General features: G+C 39.9%; 1 protein-coding gene across 6 annotated transcripts in view; it reads left to right on the forward strand.

The window, feature by feature from the left end:
* Positions 1-22,012, forward strand: part of lrrc4ca (leucine rich repeat containing 4C, genome duplicate a) — a 171,108-nt gene that overhangs the window by 101,108 nt on the left and 47,988 nt on the right. For 2 of the 6 annotated variants that reach the window (XM_051383573.1, XM_051383574.1), the window contains one exon: positions 5,230-5,365. The exons of 1 other annotated variant lie outside the window; for it this stretch is intronic. The gene's annotated coding sequence lies outside the window, so the exon portion shown is untranslated. Of the gene's footprint in view, positions 1-5,229; positions 5,366-11,350; positions 13,128-22,012 lie in introns of those variants that run through there. 3 more of the 6 variants (XM_051383570.1, XM_051383571.1, XM_051383568.1) reach the window with 3 other exon arrangements.

Raw genomic sequence — 22,012 nt, forward strand, 5'->3', positions numbered from 1 at the left:
AGCTTAACAATTCAGGCTAATGTTTAACTAAATGATTCACATGGTTCTATAATTTGGCAGATCATATATGATACTAATTTTTATGGTGTGTTCACACAGAAAGTGTAGAATTTTTTTTTTACACAATGAGAAACAAAGTAAATGCAAAGACGTTAATAGATCCAAATTTGTGCCGGGCAATGCCAATAGACGGGAATGGGGCGAATATGCCCCGTATGCCCTACTTGTAAGAGATTACATGGACAAAAGTAAGAGAGTGCTGAAAATATGTATCTGTTACTTTATTCTAGCTATTGGTTTTACTTCACTATGAACTATGAAGTTAGCATAGCCCTGATTGATCAAACTCTGTTCGGAATTCTGTAACGTCATCCCACCAAAAGCAAGTATTCCCACAATAAGAATGCATACAAAGACGCGAAAAGATGCAAATTCGCACAGGGCGACACAAATACGCGAAATTCACCCCATTCCAAATTTTGCACGAATTGAAAATGTTGAACTTTGAATAAAAAATGTGTGCATTTTGCAGAGTTTTGCGGTGTTGTATGGGAAGTAGCAGAGAGACAGCTGTTGCTGGCCCACAGAAAGATGCTTGAGCCCGGGGAGCTTTACAGAAGAGAGCTGGGGGCAGAGCTGAAGTTTCTGGAGGAATATAAACACCTGAAGTCACACTGGATTCTGCTCTGATCTGGAGAGAGGAGAGCTCTGGGTTTATTTTTAAACTTGTGGGATTAAAAAGTGGATTTATGTTCACTTTCTCTTCTCAACCTGTCTGCTGTGAGCCACAGGGGTGCCACCCCCACTTGTAGGAATCTGTGTGCACTTGAAGCTCTATGATAGTACTTCATATTTATATAGAGACCGGACAAAAAGGGAGATTACTCTGAGAAAAGTAAGAGGTAGTTGGACTACCTGGTGAGTGCTGAAAATATGTGTCTGTTTCTTGATTACAGCTATCGGTTTTACTTTACTATGAACTAAATTCGCATAGCCCTGATTGATCCAAACTCTGTACCAACAATTTAAAACGTTTGCTTGTCAGACCCAAACAAAGTATGAATTATGAATTCAGACTTTTTATAATAATCATTATGACGTAGTTATTTTGGCATCCATTTATTGACATTATTTTAGGTTTTATATCAAACATTGTAAACCAGATTAAAGGGATAATATCCCCCTTGCATGAGTAACGTGAGTAAATCCAAATGATCCTGCGAGTAAACTAGCGCCAGTAACACGAGGCAAATATTTGCTTCGCCTTTGGCAGCAATGCAGCGACGCTTCACTAGAAGTCGCCTTCACTCACTTATTTTTATCGCAAGCTATGCGCGTCTCCCAGCAAAAAGAGGAGAGTGAACAGAATCTATTTGTAGTCATATCCACATATTTCAGTACATTTTTTACTTCCTTTTTTAAAGTAAAAGCTCTGTAGTAATATTTTTTTTAACACGATTTCAATTGTGAAAACATTTCCGGAAGTGAACCGGTTGATGGGCAGTATCTTTCCACTATGCTCTCTCTCATGCTCTCTCTCTCTTGGGTAAACAAACCACACTTGACTGCTTTCTGGTTACCACTCTCAACTACACATGTACTGGATATGGTATTGGAAATTATATGACATTATCATGGACATTATACAAAGAAAAGTGTATGTGGAAACATAGGGCTGGCAGCAACCACGCAGCTGGCTTAGCCGCCCCACGCCATGGACACTATGCGGCCTATGCGAACGAGCCGTTATTTTGGACTTGCGTTTTGTTAGTGTTCACTTACATGTAAATGATTTTCATGATGAGAATGTCAGTAACACTGAGATCACTGAGATTTATGTGCGTCAAAATACAATCAAGGCATATTAAGAAGCAGCAATATCACAGGACTTACATTTCATTCGCTTGGCATTTGGCTGCCAGAACATTATCAGCGGGGCACAGTTTGGGAACTTGAGTTAGGGTGGATACTCTTTTGCATGTCAGTCAGTAGTCAGTCTGGGAGGGATTATGGCAAAGGGCAAGGCTTAAATTGCTGGCAGAGAGTTTAAAGAAAAAGCTTATCACTGGTGTCTGTGGGCTTTTGCACAATGCTATCCACACAGGGTCAGTCTGAGCTCCTACACTAAGATTAAATATAGAACAGTAACTACCCTCCAGTGTGTGGTTTTGTTGTTTATTATAGAATGCTGAGCCTTATTAATTAAGCAAAACTCAAGCCATAGACAGTAGAGATTTTTTTTATTGGGCCTGTATGATGATGCTGTTACTCAGTTCCTTGTTCTAACAGGCACTATACCAAAATACACTAACTTGCCATATTAGGTACATTCAATGCTATCTAATGCCCAGCCCTGTAATACATCCTATAGTAATTAAATGTATATTAAGTTTCATTGTAACTGTGTCAGAGATGTGTTTTTTAAATTAGGTCCCAAACAACAACCCTATTAAAATGAAAGACAACAAAAGAATTGCATTTTAGGCGGCTGCAACATGTTTTGAAATTCCCATTTTACATGTCATATTGGTCTCACAAATGGGCGTGGTAAAATGGCTGGACATCCAGCAGCACGTTTCCCCAATATGGACAAAAATTGGTATGCACATATTATGTAAAAAAAATAAAAATAAAAGCTATGCTCTAAATCCAATAGGCAATTTAGTGGTAATTGTTTACTTTAACAAACTCAAATTTGCTAAATATTAAGTCATAGTCATAGCACCACTGGAAACAGGAAGTAAGCCATGTATGGCAATCATCATTAAATTTACATAAAATGTTCACAGTGTGTTCTACACACGATACACTGCTTTAATATTTATTACATTTTTTAAAATATATTTTAATAGTTCTTCACTCTGAATGGCAGTTAACTTTGCTGCAAACACTGCAGAACCACAGACTTTAATTTAGACTAATAGAAAGTTGTAGGTCACCCAAAGCACCCAAAGTTTTGCTTTGCATTTCTGACTTTGTGTGATGTGTCTTCGCTTCATTTTTCTGGCATGCGGGTCTGTTTACCCAGGCCACTTTCTTCCTCTTCCAAACAGAAACAGTATTTTCATATTGTTTTTAATTCACACTGCAAGTGCCAGAGATCAAGTTTTATTTTATTTTATATTTTTGCCAGCAGCTTTCTCTGGTGCAGTGGAGCAGCTGGTGAGCTGAAACTACCAGAAAAAATGCCCAAAAGCAATCTTACATTTAGGGAACACTATACAAAATGCCCACCACATTTCTGGCCACAGCAGTTAAACAGCTTATTGACTCAAGTTCATCATATTGATTGTCCATTTGCAGATGTAATGTATACCTAGAATGAAAGGCACACTCATCTGAAATACTGGATTGAATGTGTGTTTAGATTAAGGGTGGACATGTATTGCAGGAAGCTTTGAATATATTGGACTGTAGGAAGGATATCACTTATTTTCCTCGTATCCGTCTAGCCTGAGATGAAAAATTGTTTTGATGACAGAACAATAACGGATCAGTGCAATTTTATTGTAATGTGTAGAGAAGATTGATTGCACAGCGGCTGTTTTATGTGTGTGTGCGAGTGTGAAATGCTTTAAGTTTTGCTCAAACTGAAGAACTAATGATGCAACAAAATGCCTTTTCCTTGGGTTTGAAGTGCATGAATATGGTTTACACATAAAGTGTAACTTAACTTACATATATTGTCATAAATAATCAAAATAGAATTATTAGAATTGTCTACATATCATGAGCAATGACCATCAGAAGCTCCTATCTTCACAAAAACAGAAATAACTTAAATTGGCCCATTTTCTTGACTATCACATATTTTTCAGCTAGTGAAAGTCTTTCATAATAGAAATACTATAAGTTTTTCTCAATCCACAACATATCCCAAGTCATGCCATGATAACATAAACTACCAAAACTGGAGATACAAGGTTTTCATACAACCATCAACAACCTTCTGTAGCGCTAATTCCAAACCCAATATATTACTGATGCAGATTAGCTGGAACTACTTTGTAGGTACCATCCGATTTGTCAGATTTATTTGAATGGTTAAAAAGGTTAAAAAGTAATCATGAAGTGACCATTTAGTAACTAGGACTAGAGCAGAGGTGGTGAATTACTTTCCAGTCATCCACTGTGTTTAATGGTCACAATTTTTCATGCCATGTCACATCTGGCATCATATTCTATTCCTCATCTTGCTAATCTCTTTAAAATAGTGTTAGCTTGCCCATTAGACATTACCACAAGCAGCTCTTATGAATGTCATCATTTACCAGTCATTGATTCTTATTGTCCGTAGTTAACCAGACTGTAAAATGACCTTTCTTGGAGAAAGACGATTAAGGTAATCAGGAGTGAACGTGGTGTTTAATTATTTCCAACCTTTCAAGGTGATGCCTTGCAGTGGCCAAATAAAGCTCTGACTGGATTCTTTATCCACCTTTAAAGTTGCATTTCGCTTCTCCAAGAAGATTATGGTATCTGACATTTATGATTTCAGCCGTTCTTCCTTCCAGTCGTTGATATTATGCATTACTTTAAGAGCCCCTACTTAGCATGTGTACACGTTTTATAAGACAGTTTATGTAGATGTAAGCAGATATAAGGGTTTATGTTTTACTTTATTAAAAGTATTGTAGGAATTTAAAGTGTTCCCAGTTTTTATTTAGGACTCAGTTAAGCACATACAGCATGATCAGTTGAGTTTTGGTATCTGAAGGAGTGCATGTATGAATCGCATCACACAGCCGAAGTGAAGCTTCTGCAAAAATCATGTTCTTTTCTATCCATAACTCATTATGAACTCTTTTGCTCCCACGCATTTTTTTTGTGATACCAGCCTGAAGAGACACTTAATTTAAGAGCTACTCAACCTCCATCCCACTGAATGTGAGCAGTATTTTTGCCTGCAAATTGCAAACACAGCCAATGAAATGTCCAGTTCCTTATAATGTTTCTTTTATTATTATTATTATTATTATTATTATTATTTATTTTATTTGAACAGGGACAGTGCACAATAAAACATTAACCCTGTATATAACAAGGACAGATGCATTGCACCGAGTTTTAGCAAGTTGCTGTTTTCCACCCGTAGTCCCTGGGCAGGTGGATGGAACATACAATAAATTCAAGTACAAAGTTATGAATACACACATTCTCTTATTATTCTTATTGATTATGTGGCCATTTACACTGTTTTTCTCTGTTTATCTGCCCTATGCGAGGCAGGATGTGAATGGATGGCCCACTCGATCCCCTATGTGTCTAAGCAGAAAGACAACCGCACGGAGGATTAGAGAGAGAAGGGGGATCGGCTGTCACATCCAGATGCTGCAAATCTGCTCCCTGCCTCACATGTGAATAGGTACGCCATTGTGTGGAGCACTGCTTGTTTTTGCATGAACAGAGAGACAGCCAAGGAGATAAACAAGCTGAAACTGAGGTTACACCAAGTCTAAATCTGCTATGATACAGGATTACAAGGTTTATGTCATGCTTAAAGCTTTATCCTCCGATTGTCAGTCAAGATTTTCTCTGTGGCAAACTTAGTAAGCCTTTAATGGTTGTGCATTAAGAGACAATTCTAACAGAAATAGTTGTTAAAAGATGTACTACACACTGATGCTGAACTATCAGTAATAAGAGACACATGAACTGTATGTTAAACATGAAATAGATACTCAACCATTTCAAAATTCTCACATCAAGCTCTCTACCTATGTACCCTTGTGGTTTCTCATGCGTAGAATAATTCTGTGGGCTTCCGTTCACCTGCAGAGGAAACGGCCAGTCATGCTTGACTTGGAGTAACTGAAAATATTTCTGTCACTAGAATAAAAGAGAGATATTCATTTGTAAACTTGACGTGCTAACTTTCTTATCAGTTATCCATTTGTACAATTATTTGGGTGTGATATTTTACACTGTAATAGATGGATGAACAGCAGATAAAAAAACAATATATGAATGTGCAGGGAGCTCTCTCATTTGGAGATGAGGACATTAAAAATATTCATTGGGGGATATAAAAAGTGTAATGAATGACTGAGGAAACCGCTAATGACTAATAAATTCCAGCTTAATTCCCGAAATAAAAGCATCTGGGTTAGCTCCGGCTTCAGCATGATAATCTCTCAAGTGCTCAGTAGTTTCTTAATTTACAGTAAATAGCATGGGAGGAGGTTTCTGTGCAATATTCATTTCATTATGGTGAGGAATGGAGCTTCTGGCATATGTTCACATCTTTCATCTTCAGGTTTGTGGCCAAAGCACTGAACTCTTTCTCTGCACAAGGATTGATCTTCCTCTTCCCTAAAACAAGATTAGATTTGGTGGATAGGCCTCACAAGACTCGTAGAAGTTACCCTCCCAAACATATATTTTTTGCACACACCTTTCTGTAAATGGACTCACTGACCATGGGATTGTATCCTACAGATTTGAAAAACAAAATCCTTTCACCATGGCGCTCAACTGAAGGAAGACATCAGTCTTGCTAAACTCTCGACATTCAGATTAATATTTTGGATGGACCCTAAATTTCTAGTCAACCACATTTCATCATGCTTTGTAGCACCAATATAATTTTTTCTCTCCATCAAATTTTACACAGCATATTTCAGCTGCCTACATCATCTTTGCATCACAAAATTTTGATACTTGCACTTAGTCATGACTCACAAAAGAAGTTGCACTCAGCCTGAAAGGAATACATAATTTCTTAATGCCCACGCATTTCAGCAACCAAAACCTCACATTAATGTGTGCAAACTCCTGAAAGTTTGTCAGACCATATTTGGTCAGGGTGTATTTTACCATATTGCCAAACATTATGGCAGTTTTGAATTGGTAGTATGTCAGGCAACTTTTTCGCTGTCAGAACATTTCGGCCATGGGCTTTGAGCCTTGTTAAGGTCAAATGGCTTTATGTCTTATGTTTTTCTCTTTTTGGGAACTGGTGGATCAATATGGTTAAAACAGCACATTCGTCCCATTAAAAATAATTTGAAAAATTAACTGTCTAGAAAAACAAATTCCTTCTAATTAATGCAGGAGGAAATTTCAATTTCTGTTTTGCCTCTAAATTAGAATAATGCTTATCTAAATTTCAATTAAAACAAACAGCCTGACTTTACAGCATTTACACCTTCGCTCAAAAATCCCCCTCCAGTGATTTTTTTTTCACATCAAGAGACTTGAGAAATGTATAAAACCATCTACTTTTAGGGCGTATATTTCAAAGGATATGTGTTTTGTTTAGGTTTTTGTATTTAAACTTCAAAAAGTATTTGCTGTTGAATTCTCATTTTGAGATTTTATTAAGTGACATTTTTATCCTTTTTGTTGTATAGAACCAGGGCTCAGTGCAATTTTAATTACACCTCTCAAAATCAGGGACGGTGGGAGAGAGCCCTCTGTATTTATGCAGACCTTCTTCATTGGAAGTATGCTTGAATAAAAATGTCACTTAATAAAATCTCAAAATGAGAATTCAACAGCAAATACTTTTTGAAGTTTAAATACAAAAACCTAAACAAAACACATATCCTTTGAAATATACGCCCTAAAAGTAGATGGTTTTATACATTTCTCAAGTCTCTTGATGTGAAAAAAAAAATCACTGGAGGGGGATTTTTGAGCGAAGGTGTAAATGCTGTAAAGTCAGGCTGTTTGTTTTAATTGAAATTTAGATAAGCATTATTCTAATTTAGAGGCAAAACAGAAATTGAAATTTCCTCCTGCATTAATTAGAAGGAATTTGTTTTTCTAGACAGTTAATTTTTCAATTATTCAAGATTGCCATTTGCATGGCAGCCTCTGCTATCAGTGTATTAATGTGTGTGTGGGTGAATTGGTGAAAATGTGACATGTAGTGTAAAGTGCTTTGAGTGGTTGTAAGACTAGAAAGCGCAATAAGTGCAAATCCAACTCCATTTAATGTCAAATATATATATATTTCTTTTTATTTTTTTTAAGTAGGCTTAACCAGGCGGATACGGATCCAGTTGGAAATGATACCATTTGATGATTTATAACATTTCGAGTGTTTATGTGTTAATAATGTTAATTTGAGTTAACATGTTAAAGGACACCACTGATAGATGATGATGATGCTCCATGATATGATAAGTAATATACCGATTATATAATGATCATGAAGTGATTCATCCTTCAGTGAGTGTGGGCCTTCTCATCTCTTGATACTGCTTTGAGCTGCAGCCAATATCTAATAACTAAGCCAGTCATCCAGTCTCCTTCACTATTATATTATGCAGTTGAAGCGGCTTAGAGAGTGTTATTAGGGTGAAGCATGCTTTGAATTATTTTAATTTACCCCGGATACATTGGTGAATCTAGAACCTGAGCCAAAAGTGGCCCAGAATGGAAACTTAGAATTCATTCTTCAATCACGAGCCCTATGGGCCAAAGGAAGCCTTGGATAAGAAGTACAGTTAGAGATTAGTGCGGATCAAAGTGGAGATTAAATAGGATGGCAAACACATTGATGCACCTAATTATCAAGTCTGTGAAATTTGATGAATTGCTTTGAATCTCAGCGATGTCACCACTGAGGTGTTTGTGGAATTTCTCTCATTGACTCTGTGTGATAAACTAATTCCGTGGTTGAAATATGCAATTGCGGCGAGGACAGTGGAAACAGGGAAAAGCAAAGAGGGATATCAAACATTAGACAGAGAAAGACAAGCTTCCTATGCTGCACAACCTGAGGTGGCACTAAGACTGATGGAGCAGAATGGAAGTGAGTGACGTGTGACACATTCACAGGCGTACTGAGTTGCTTTCTCCATCTTACCTCTCACAACACACCTGACTACATTATTTCATTGCCTCTGAGCCTTGCAGGATATCAGCAGTGATGTCTCATACCCTCCAAAACAACATCATGAATAATGAATGCCAGATCTCAAAATAAATAACACACATTATTAATGCATTCAGAGCATCCTTTAAAAGGGGCAGCTGTACTGTAGGTGCCACAGTTACCCCCTTTTCACTCAGTCTCTGAGCAGGTAGATTCAAGAGTATTTTTGTGAAGAACATGAGACAGAGGGAGGAGTATTATAATGTGTGTTTATCAAAATAAAAATGAAATTCTGAGAATAACAAACCTCAATTATTAAGATGCAGATTTTAAAGTGTGAAAATAATTTCTCAGTTCAATTTGACATCTGTGGATCAGAGCACATCGCCAAAATTGTATATTTTATGTATATCCCACACAACATGGCGTCACTGTCATCATAAAACTTGCATTACAAGGAGCTTTGTGGTTATGCTCATAACGCCTTATGTTTGGATAAACGCATGCTATATGTATGTATATTCCTACATGGCATACCCAACATGATTATTACATTATCTAATTGCATCCCGTATATGCATTATTCAGGCCTTGACAAAATACTCTCCGGGAGAGAAACAAATCTGTGTGCCTTAAGCTGTCTCTGAGTGGTACTTGACTGTTTTTTTCCTTTTTTCTATCACAACACCAGCTTTTTTTGGGGGGTGGTATCCGTAGATAATAAAGAGCATGGTGGTAAATATAATCACTTTAAAGCCTACACTACCACTGCGTCTGTAACTCACTTCATTGAAAATGTTGAGCAATCTTCATTTTTACGAGGATGCTGAAAGCATAACCAATAATCCATACTGAATCACTCCCTTAAGTAAGGTTTTTTTACTTGCCCTTGCCACTCCAGAAGTAACTGCTCTCATGAGTCTTGTATGTGTCTTAACCTTTCAAGGAACAAGGTCACATTGTTTACAATGGCAGCGCACTCTTTAACATCCTCCAAGGACAGAGTGATCTTTACTATGATGTTTCCATAGTGTTTAGGACCTCTGTTGACATCAGTAAAACCGTAAATTCATGTGTCATGCTGGCTAAGAAGATGCTGAATAAGGCATTTTACAATTAACACATGAATATGGAGACAGATAATGGGAACAACAGTATCTGTGTATCACAAAAGCTTTACTTTGAGGGTGCGTTTCCACCAGCAAAGAAGACTCTGTGGTCTAAAAAGCTACATAAATCAAGATGGTTCTCACACAGCAAATAAGAGGTAAAGTAGTAAGTAGTGGTCACCAGAGATCCACAGACTCTCATCTGGTGGAAAACTAAAAGCTTTAAATCAAAACCATTAGGCAAGGCTGTCATACAGTAACATGACACAAATTATAGAAAAGAGCACTCAGAAGACACCCCAGCAGTTACATGTGAATGGAATGGAAACGTTGTAGATTCAAAGGGTATTATACAAAAACACTGCTGCGCTATATCTTGAAGAGCAAAGAGGGTTTGCACGTTAATAGCTTTCATTTGCTCGCTTGGCCAGAGCTGAGGAAAATGGGAGGCAAGAAGAATGGAGTGAAAGAACTGAGTTATTTAATGATGTCTCCTTCGACTGGAAAGCAAGAGGGCGGTGCTCTTTACCACCATATGCCAGACACACAGACAGGCAGGTCGACAGTTATGAAGACAGATGAATGATGCAACGCCTTCAGCACTGAGGGAAATGAGATCAGATGTTGACAGCGGGATGGACAGATCCCTGGTCTGGCATTCAAATGTTTTCTCACATCTGCTATTAAATGGTCTGTGAATGTATACTCTTCCCAGATGAGACGATGTTCTCACTCTAACTGCAGATCCATCCTTTTTTTTTTTGTTCCACTATGCACGTTGTGGAATATGACTGACTTTAGCATAATATGTGCCGTACAGCAGGTTGCCTCAGATAAGCGTTTCACAAGCAATAATCTCTCTCTGAAGACCTGAAGTCTCCTGTGTCAGCCACCATGCAAAAAAATCTGCAACGTGTAGGCCTATTTCATAATTCATAACACAAAAGCCTGCGTTTATAAACGCTGAAGCCTGAGAGAGATTAAAACTCTTATATTAAACTGCTTTCTGATTTGTCACAGTACCCCCCTCATGTGCTTTACACTTTCTCCATTCTGTGGCTATATGGCTGCTGTTCTCCTCACCATAAACAATTTTGTAGGACTGTGTCTCATATTGTACCCTACAGCGTTTCAAAATACAAATAGATATGTATGTATATATATATATATATATATATATATATATATATATATAAATCTATTTAAACACACCACGGTATGTGTCATGGGAGAGCAATCCTATGCGACAATCAGCCTGAGGCCACTATCACATAGAGCAAACAGGCTGGGGGGAGTCGGTAGGTGGCAGTCGTGTCCCATTTGCACGAGACACATGGGATAACTCTCTCTCTCTCTCTCTCTCTCTCTCTCTCTCTCTCTTTCTGTCTCCCCTGTCTATCTAAACCTCTCGCACACTAGACGCACACAAATTGGTGCGCTTAAACAAGAACTTGCAAATGCTTGCTCCTATTAAAACTGACCAATGAATGAGAAGGACAAAGGTCGAGAATATATTAATTAATGCCAGTCTTCCAGAGATTTGGTGCACGGGCTTCCTGCATTGGAAATCATTTTGGGAGCCCTCGAAGTTCAAAAAGAGAAATGTGAAGTCTGGGAGAGAGAGAGAGAGAGAGAGGGGAAACAGTATTTCCTGCCCTTGCTGCTACAGTCCTGCGGCTGCCGATCCACCAGCAGTTACAGGCGAACAGTCCCACTTGGAGAGAACAGCTTGTCAGTGGGAGGTAACCTACATGATGCCCCCCCCTTCCCCCTCCCTCTCCCCTTCCTTCCTGCACTTATCAATTCAGTGTCTGTCCGTGCTGCGCCGTGCGTTTTATTTCGGTACGTAAATGCCGAGCGCATTGAGGCACAGTAAAGCGCACTGATGGATACAGCCTGAGTGCGCGCATTGGAACGAGGTAATTTGTGATCACATTTGAAGCAGCTTAAAACACACTGCAGTCGACAGGAGAGGAGAAGACGGGGCTCGGACTCTGTGGATAATAACCCTTTAACAATTCCTTATCCCCGTGTATGTCATGTCAATAGGCGAGGCTTGAATAGGCGAAATGCACACATGGATGGAACGAGGGCGCGGAAGTGATGACTGCCTTTGGTGAACTATAACTCCCGTCCAGACTGGGCGAATCAAGGCTCGGCGCGGAAATCGTGTAAGAATTTAGCTTCTGGTGGTACAAGGAAGGCTCATCGCGCTCGAAACCTGCATTTCTGATGGGGTTTTAAAGGCTTCTTGAGGATACCTGCTGGAATTTCCTTCTCTGTTTTTTTCGATGTTGCACCCCAGATTAACGCATGTTTCCTCTCGAAAATGGAAAACGGAGCAACCTGAAGAGAAAAGAGAGGTATTGTTTAATCTCGGCAACTTTATCAATTCTCCCATGTGTAGGATACATATTCAGTCACTAAACTGCGGGACTTCTTTCACCGACATAACCAGGAGGAAAAAAATAAATAAGCATCTTGAAATCCGCACTGGGCTGTGAGGTGAAATCTAATCAGATTCAGGAGGGTTGATGACTAAGAAGTAATATAGGGACTTGAAGAAAAGTTACATTTGGAAACGATAGAGAGCGGGACGCTAAAATAACCCCACCTCTGCCCCCTCAATGTATGGATGATGGTCTGTCATGCAGTCTAATCACTGGCTTTTCAGGATGTATCTACCTGGAAATTGACCACACGAGGTTCTCCGCGCTCTACAAGCTGTGGAGAGGATACTTCTTTTTTTTTTTTTAAAGATTTCATTTAAGATTTCAAAAAATAAAAATAAAAAAACAATGTCACTTCACGCTTGACTAACTCATCATTTGGAGAAAATCTGGGACCACAGTGGGTATCGCTTTGCATCGGAGAGTAGTTTCAACAATGGTACTTGTGGGTGCCTCCGCGTTCTGTGCGTCCTGAAAAAAAAGAGGAAATATCGGATGCATTATCATCACTGTGAGAGTAAAAAGCATGTCATCCAGACTGATATGTGGATTACATACCACCTCGCTTTGAAGGTAGGAGCACAATGTGTCTGACAAGAAAATATCACCACGGATTCTGCAAAATCGCCTGAGAATTGCGGATGTTTTTTTCGATGCAGTTTTTAGGGAGGGAGCGGAAGAAGGACCGTTCTCCGTCTAAAGCAGAGAGATCCTGCAGACAGACCTCCGCGTCTTTGTGAACAAGTAAGTTAGTGTTTGTGGTGTAAAAAAATAAAAATAAATATGTTGGTCTGATTGCCCCACACGTCCCTACGGCACAACTACCCCATTCAGCCTTCTCCCTGATTTTCTTTCTGTCCAAATGTGGTAGTTTCTCTTCTTCTTTTGATGACTGCAGTGATATGAACCAAATCAGGGCACAGCATTCCCAAAGGCTCATACCCTCACTGACGCTGCGGCCTCTAACTAAAAGATCTCTAATCACGCGCTGATTTTGGAAGATAAGGATAAGACGCGCGCACTCGTGTGGGTCTGCTGGCTTTCACTGCGCGCCCTTGAGTGCGCGAGCATCGAGCTTAGATGTCATGAGCAGTATGGAAAAAGAGTTAAGCTTTTCTAGAAAACAGAGCGAGAGAAATGTTTGATAAAGGAAGTGTAAGACGTGTGTGTGGTTCTCCGTTTTCACGTTGTGACATGCTGAATGACAAGGCAACTGCAATCCATCCATCCAATCTACACCTGCATGCTCTCAGCCTACATCTACATTTAGTTCAAAAGCTGCCATATTTATGTATGCTATAGTAACCTTTGAGGGAAAAAAATGATGGTTTATATCAAATATTGTTGGATTTAGACTGTTAGACAGTGGTCTGCTTTCTCCATCTTCTTCAAATTCTTGTTTTCACCCAGAAGGCGCCTTTGTAGTAGCCTGGGAGGGAGCTGTCCTTCTTATGTGGTGCTGAAATTAATATCTGCCGTCTTTGCTCTGCCTCTGCTCAGCTGGAGAAGGCATGGCATGTTGTAGTTCATGGCTCGAAAAGCTGAGCCACTGGTCTGCTCAATATAATCCTCTACCAGTATGCAACGAAGCAACAGATGAGACATTGGAGCATTTATGTCTGTGATGTAAGAGAAGTTAAAAAGTGAGGTGTAATTGTATCAGGATGAATTGCAAAACACAATTCTATGAGTTACATTTCTGTGTAGAGCAAACCTAAATGCATAAATACATATGGCATATGTGGCTGCGTTATATATCATTATGCCCCCTTATGCTACCCATGAATTTTATCTATCTATAGCCTCTTATCCTCTGAATTAAATAAGATTTTAGAATGAGCATCCCCCTGAACAAAGGTTAGCAGGCTACAAACACATGTTCCATTTTTCATATCAGTGCTTTTGTGAGCTTAAAAATAGATGTCTGTCATGTTGGTGATAAACCAGGGTTGGTGGTAAAAGCATAAATAGAGGTGAGCTGTCACTCTTCAGACAAAGAATAAATTGCATCTCTCACCTGTGAGAGTGAGAAACAAGGCGAACATTATTCACCCACTGAAAGGAAAGCCCACCCATATGATGGAGTGACATCACCTTGGGGAGACAAATTAGATGTCTGATTTTATGTTTTTGCCCTGTCAGAGGCTTTGGCGTGATAAATCCTCCCTACATATTCCCAAGATTGCAGTTGTTTGTTGGCAACTGCTGCAGAGTGATTCATAGTAATAAGTAGAAAGACTGTTCCTCCTCCTCCCTATTTAACACTTCTCAAACCTTTTCATCCCTGTGGTGATTTTCTTGGAGATGGATGTGGATCAGTGTTTGTTTATTTTCAGTATGCTATACTGACAACAGCTGTATCCCCAGTGTGTCCCTATTAGTCCTTCTAAGCAGTGGGAAACAGTGTTAGAGCAGGTGCAGCAGAGGGACCAAGAGGGACTTCCTGCTGCTCACACAAAGCCAGTCTTCAACTGATAATGTTGCTACCATAGACATCTATTTTATATCCAATTCTTCCAGCCATTGTTGTCTGACTTATCTATTGAAAATCATTCCAAGCAGCCGTGTCAGAAAATTAATGAACTTGTCAGCTGGAAAAGGGCACTACTGCAATGAGGTGCCAGGGTCTTGCAAAACGACAGGCCTGTATACCCATGTTCCCTTCCCACACTCCCTTTGTCATTTTTTTCCTCCTCAGCCTGTGACTCAGTTCAGATCAGGGCCAGCACTTTGTGCCATGTAATAAAATGTTCATTTCTCAAATCGGATTAATCTCTGTAAAGCCGGGCTTAGGACACCATTAGCATTCATTTCTTTCACTGCTGGGGACTTGTATCAATAATGGAGCTACCTCTACATTTTTCATCTTCTCTGGGCATAAAACCTCTCAGGGGGTTTGGATTCAACGAGAAAAGGAGAAGTTACAGTGATCCGTTATCTGCTCCCTTGCCTATTGTATTGGTAACCAGCAGTGCAATGCAGGGGGTCTGAAGTAGATAGGAGCTGAAAGCCTTAATGCTCTAGGTGAAAAAAGCCTTTATTAGAAGATTAGGATGACAGCGTCCACATACACCAAATTCAGAGCACATCACAATATATATATATATATATATATATATATATATATATATATATATTGGCATTAATTATGTATTATGTGTATGTATGTATAAGTATTGTACATTTGTTCACAGACTTACATTCAACTATTCAATGTGTTGGATTTGACCTCCTACAAAAGACCGCAGTGCATATTTATGTTGGAATTAGCAAAGGTTAATGTACAAATTAATGTGTCCTTATTGGCATAATTCATGTCCCTTGAATATTTAAAGTGACACGAGGTTAAAGCACTGTGGCAAAGGTTTCAAATCTAGTTCACTGACAAAGTTCGTGTATATTTTGCAAAATAAAACAAAGAAAAAACTATAAATTCCTAATGTTATCCATCTTTCACCCAGCTTCACATCATTGTCACAAGTTAGTCAGCTCTCAGTGAAGAACAAAATATAAAAGTGTCAAGGTTTTGAGGTCAGGGCAGAAGCGGCAGTGATGTAGGTTGAAGCTTTGTGAAGTGCATCATGGCTGATGATTGCTGCTTTTATACATGAGGTCAGTCTTGTGGTGATTAATCATGCATAGTTGCAGAGGTAGGCAAGAAGAGAGTCACCTTAAAAGGAATTGACGTTTGGAAGATGCTTTCATAAGCCAACAGTGAGTAGGCTCTAACATGATGGTCACTGACACATTGTGTTACAAGTCTGCATCACAGGCAAGCTATTGTGAAGGTGATAAAAACCCACCTCAGTTATTTTAAACTGTGCTGCTGGTAGATGACGCATTGCACTGCTTTGTAGAGAGTGTTGTGGTCAGATAGGTTGGCTGTAAAAAATGTAGCAATTTGTCACTGTTTTGTCACTGCAAGCTCACATATCACAACAGCATCCAGATATAGTCTTTACCAAGAAAAAGGGGAGCTTTGAATCTGCTACACCACTGTGGATGATTATCTGGAACTGTATGACTGTGTGTTGCTTTTATAATATAATCTAGTCTATCAACAAGACACGAGCAAGCATCTTGAGCGCAGCACACAGACAGACATGAATGGTGTCTGCAGTAGCCCCACTCATTAGTCATCCTCTCCGGCATGTCTGGCTGAATGTTCTGTCCAGGGAAAGAACAGCTGAGCAGGGGGACGGCCGCAGCACATTCCGTCAGTCGATGGATTAATCAATTGGTGTTCCAACTCAGCCCATCCATCTCGGGGAATAATCTGGGAGACATCATAAAAGTGCCATTCTGTCATTCTAGAGGCCAGGGAGCATTGCTCCTTTTTTCCTGACTCTCTCTCTCTCTCCATTGCCACTCTTATCATGGAGACAGGAGTGGATTAAATGGAATACAGGGACGTGTGTTCAGCATGGCAACGTTGTGAGGTGCTTGCTTGTGTTTATGCTATTTTGAAACAACAGCTTGAAATATTTTTGCTGCTGTGACTCAGGGCTAAACAGGAATTCTTCCAACTCCATCACCATCTCCCCGTTTGCTTGCTTCCTTCGTAAAATTCAGCTAAGAGCACTGACCTGAATTCAGGGTGCATCGTTACTCACCACTTGCCTTACATCACCCACCTTGCCAGTCGTGATGATGGTGTCTTTTCGACTTTCCTCACCTTCCTTTCCGCTGCCAGTCTCTCTTTTCTTGACCTCACTGTAATGTCACATGGTGCTAAAATGAGAGTGACAGCACCCGAGGTAGGACTGATGTGACAGCTCCGTTAATAACAGCTTGCATGAGTACAGCGTAAATGCGCACAAACACATTCTCTCTCTCACACACACACACACACATTAACAGAAATATATACATATGCACCACTGTCATTCTTCGTGCCTTCGGGGCACACGGGTAGCGTCTGTTTAAAGTGATACTGACCCAGCCCACCACATTAATTCCTGCTGCTAAATTAAAAGGTTAAATGGGCTGGGAAAGGATGGCGGGCTATCTCTTACTGCCTCCCCTTATTTTTTCCAGATTGTGCCTAATGGAGGTAAGATATTTAAGTCCTCTAAAAGAAGAAAAAAAAGTAAAGGACAATAAAAAAGAAAATTGAAGGCCGGTTAGGAAGAGACCTTCCTCTGAAGCACTGTCTTCTCAATCTTTTGTTGTTGAATTTAGAGTGAGCTGAGCTTGCTTGGTGCTCTAAACACTCAAAGTTAAAAACATTTGAACTGGAGAGATGCCCTTCAAACAGGTTTTTAGTGGTCGCATAGCAACAGAGCCATGACTAGCGCATCCCCAGGCAGCTTATGAGCTGCTAGCTAAAACAGAGGTTGTCAATGGACACTAGTCTTCAATGACAAAACCAGTAAGGAATTGGTTTTAAAACTGTAGGTTATTTTAAAATGGACAGACTTAAATGTTTGCTGGAAGTGATGGTTGTTACCAATGTTAATTATTGTGAATTTTCTGCATGCATCCTATATCCTGTTAACCACATTACCACTGAGTCCCTTTCTCAGTCTGAGAAGGATTGTTAAAGACAAAAAAAAGCTGTTATAGTAGACATAAGCATGTGCATGTGCGCTCAACATGATGTACTGCTTACCTTTTATCTTGTAGCATTGTTTTTGAGAGGAAAATAAAACACCCTGGAGCTGTAATGGATACTTGACCTGTTAGAGCTGATGGGCTTCTTCTAGGGAGGAGAAGCCTTTCTTTTATACACCGTTTTGTCCATAACAAATTGCAAGCTTTACCTGCAGGGCTAGTTGCAAAAGATTTTACACTTCCCTCTCCAACGCAGCAGAAATAGAATTCCACTATTCATTTTAACTAGTTTCCTCTGGTGAAATGATCAAATACAAGAAACATAGGTTGTACTGAAGGGCAGGAAATCTGTTGTGACCTTGCAGCTGTTGCAATGTGCATGAATCAAATTGAGCAAAAAAATGAAATGAAAACTTCAGCTGCCCTTTGAGAACATTGCACAAAGCTGCAATATTAAAAGCCAATGCATTTAAGTATCCCTCATTGGTGTTTGACCCTGAGCTCGGCTGCACTAACACCAGTAGACTAATCTCGTCATGCTGTGACTCCTGAACAACTGGCTGTTCATTGTTTGGGTAAGAAAACAAAAAACAGTACTTCCCTATGGGTGCATATTGTTTTAAAATTAAATCTAATAAGTTCTGCTTTGTGGCGAAAACAGAAATCTTCATACATGGGTACACAGTTTAATTAAAACACCATCACATTAAGTATACGATGAAAACTTAAATGGAAGGTGTGCCCTCTATGATTGCGTATCTGAATTCAGTTTTGATTATAACAGTATAAACACTGTGATAATGTGCTATTGAGAGCCAAGTGTATGTGATGTGCAATGATCAAAAGCCATCCAGTGCTGTGTGGATAGTCAGGAACAAGAGTACAATTTTCACAAAGAGCCCAAAGTGAACCCTATTTTTTCTGTAGATTTTTGCTACTACAGTATTGTGTGAGTGTGTGTGTGTGTGTGTGTGTGTGTGTGTGTGTGTGTGTGTGTGTGTGTGTGTGTGTGTGTGTGTGTGTGTGTGTGTGCCCTCTTAAACCAGTACCCTCTGGAGACACAAGGGTGCAGAAGGAGTGTCCGGGATCTGGACATCTGGGCCAAGCTTTGCCGTCTGTCTCCTAGATCTGCTTTTTAACTCATAAACCCAATCAGGCTGGCAATCAGATGGTAGCTCAGCCCGACTTCGTAGCAGGAGTCTGGTCATCAGTCAAAGCCCCACAATACAACACAGCGTGATCACACCCCAGCTAGCAGTCACACGTTCTCTGACTGTTGAGCTGTACAGACATTAAACCTTTGATCATTCTGAGGGGGGAAAAGCCTCCTGTGTCCATGACCACAGATTCTCACACCTATAAAGACACACCATAATGCTAAATCACAAGGAAACACAGTGTGTATCTGCGTGTCTGTGTACTGGTATATTCTCGCTACCCACTCACCCTGTTAGTCTCTCACCCTGACCTTAATGTGTCATTCATCCTGGCACCTGCATGTAGGCAAGGCTGCCCTACAATGATAGTTTTGATCTGACAAGGATAGACTTACACTTGATTTAATCCGAGTTGTCTCTATGGAGTCTGCTGAGGTACCAGTCTGTTTCACTGCTCAGGTCAAGGCCTTGTGACAGGGGCTGTCAGTCCGCTCCTCTACTGCATGTGTGAGAGAGGCAAGAAAATGCTTTGAGCTGTGAAACGCTAGCTTCGGAAAGTCCTGGATGAATTGAGAGAGCTCATGCATGCCTGGTTAATGGGTAATCTCCCTCGAACACAACATGAATTAATCCTGAACAGATGCCACCTCATATAATGAAACACTTTCCAGACAGGAAGCTTGTTAGGAGTAATGATTGGAAAGACAAACAAACAAACAAAAAAAAACTAAGGTTTACTTTCATTCATTGATGACAATTCCATTTTGAAGTTTCAATGTCATGACTTCTTGGTCTTTCAAATATTATTGGCTCATAATAAACTTGCAATAAAGGCCTTTAAAACAAAACAAATAAATATAACTAAGTAAAATGAACACATATTCACAGTTGTGCTGGATGTTCTCAATCAATGACAATCTGTATGTGAACAAGTAATATTTGTCAGAAATGAAAACTAAATTGAATTGATGGATATAAGTAGAAAGGCAGAGAATCCATGCTTGATGGGAAGAGGGAAATGTGTGTGTGTGTGTGTGTGTGTGTGTGTGTGTGTGTGTGTGTGTGTGTGTGTGTGTGTGTGCCTACAGCCCAATGGCTAGCCTCCTGCAGCCCATGCCAGACTCCTCAGCATTTGGCTGCAGCCCGTCTGTCACTGAGGAGAGAAAATAGTCACACAACATCCAAGGCCTTGTCATATTTCATTTTCTTTTAGTGAATAAATTAACATGATTTAGCCATTGGCAGATATGTTTTAGTGGACACATAGGTATATTGTGCCAAATGTATGCACTACAAAAATGATCCAAACAAGTAGGCTAATGTTACAGCATATTTAAATCCAGTTGCTTTGTGTAGAAAAGGATGATCTAATGCTGAAATACTATCTGGCTGAATTCAAATAAATGAAGCAGATACACAAGCATCAAGAAAGGTTGATCTTACAACATCTTAAAACAAGCTGTCTTCATTTTAAAGGAAGTGGCTTGTAAAGGGAATGTTTGAGGGAATGTGATTTAAGTAGATAAGACACACAGGTGGCGCAGTGGCCGAACTTGACCTCCAGCTTGGTTGTGAATTGTTTTTGTCAATGTTTGTGGTTGGGAAGCCAGTGAGGGATTGTGTCATTGTTGCTGCATTAGCAACTCCTCGATCAGTGAGTGCACATAGGAGGGTCAGAACTGGCGAGGGCAGTGTGAACCTTATTTTAAACTTTTCAGATTCTTCTTTGTACTTCTAAGTACTTTTCTTGGTGGTTTTTATATTTGTAGATTTTTCCAGAAAATGTGTGTAGTCATTTTGGCGTACTCCACTGGGAGATTTCTTGCTTGATAACTTGCTGGCTGCAGGGGCTTCACACCGAAAAGGCAGCTATCACAGCATTACATAATACTTTGTTTGTTCATGGTAGTTTTTAATGCTCTGTGGAAGTCAGTCGATCAGGTGTGCTATTTCTAAATGTTGAGTTAATATTCTCAAGCAGCCGTGACCTCCTCGTCTAGTCAAGCGATCTGTAGAAGAGTCCTTGATATTTCTTGCTTGTGATTGTGTGGTTTGATCCGTCCCTGCTCTGCAGTCTGTCGCAGTGATATAGTGATTATGTTTAGTAACAGGGGAACATTCCAGGCTCTGTGTTGACTGCTAATTGGGCTCCAGTGTAACGACTGTGTCATATTAATGACCCAGATCCAGCTCATTGTAATATTCATGAGCTGTGAGGATTGCCTTTTCTCTCTGGGTCTGCATGGTGCAGAGGTTTATGAGTGTGTGTGTGTGTGTGTGTGTGTGTGTGTGTGTGTGAGAGAACGCATGGGTGTAGGAAACAAAGGTTGATCACTGTGTACAGCTCCTCTTCAATTTATCCTTTTGTGTTCCTGAAAAGCGGTTACAGCGCTTGCAGCCTTATTTCTATGATGTGGGTTTCCCCCTTTCCCAGTGCCGTGGATATGAAAAGCTGTGTGTTGATTCAAATCTGCATCTGATCTGCAGACAAGTGTTGTAGGGTAATCTGCTCTCTTTGTGTCACATTATGTTGAAAAACAGATTCGAAACCAGGTGGTGTATGTTAAATCATCCGTTTCAAAAGCAAATCCAGAATGAGCTGTTTTTGCAGAGGATAACAAACCCCCTTTGGGAGATGTGTGTTTCGTTCAGGGCAGTGTGGACAGGTTAAAAGGGTCTTCTGTGCCTGATGAAACAGGTGGGACCCCTACAGTCACTGGCACGCAATCCTTCCTCTTCCTCCCCCCACCGGTGTGCTCTGAATTTGCATAACACTAATCGGAGCATAAAAGAGAGTCAGATTATTTCTGTATTCATTAGCCTCATCTCTAGGTGTTTCTTTATTCTATAAAGGCCCTATCATGTCCTGGCCATCATATTGCATATTCCTATGCTCTAAGGCACAATTCTGCTGTGCTA

Source organism: Dicentrarchus labrax, unplaced genomic scaffold (assembly GCF_905237075.1).
Source record: "Dicentrarchus labrax unplaced genomic scaffold, dlabrax2021, whole genome shotgun sequence".
Taxonomy (NCBI): Eukaryota; Metazoa; Chordata; class Actinopteri; family Moronidae; genus Dicentrarchus; species Dicentrarchus labrax.